This window comes from Gadus morhua, chromosome 23 (assembly GCF_902167405.1).
Source record: "Gadus morhua chromosome 23, gadMor3.0, whole genome shotgun sequence".
Lineage (NCBI taxonomy): Eukaryota > Metazoa > Chordata > Actinopteri > Gadiformes > Gadidae > Gadus > Gadus morhua.
The window spans coordinates 17,617,705-17,618,151 of NC_044070.1; positions in this window are offsets into that span (position 1 = coordinate 17,617,705).

Genomic DNA, 447 nt, shown 5'->3' on the forward strand with positions numbered 1-447 from the left:
CAAGTCAGGTTCTGTATAGCAGGGGGTTCATTTGTTCTAAAGAGAATGTGCACGATCAGAAACCGGTTCTGTATAGCAGGGGGTTCCTAGGGGTGTTCTACTGAGCTTGACTGATTGAAGAAGGATAACTTTGACTTTCCTGCTTACTTCCACTGACTTACTGAACAGTATCAACCATCCATCCTATATCCTATACATCTTGTATTCTTTAAGATGAATATAAATGATGGTCTGGTCTGTCACTTTGTCTATTATCGCTGTCCTTCTACACCACTACCATATATATATATATATATATATACACACAAACATCCTAGTCGAGGAATCTAGCAGCGCCAGACCCTCTTAAAGCAGAAGACACCGTGGTCAAAGGGGGTCTGAGGATAGCGATGTAATGAGAGTGAAACCAGAACAGAGAGGGACCTTCATGTTGGAGAGGAAAGCTAT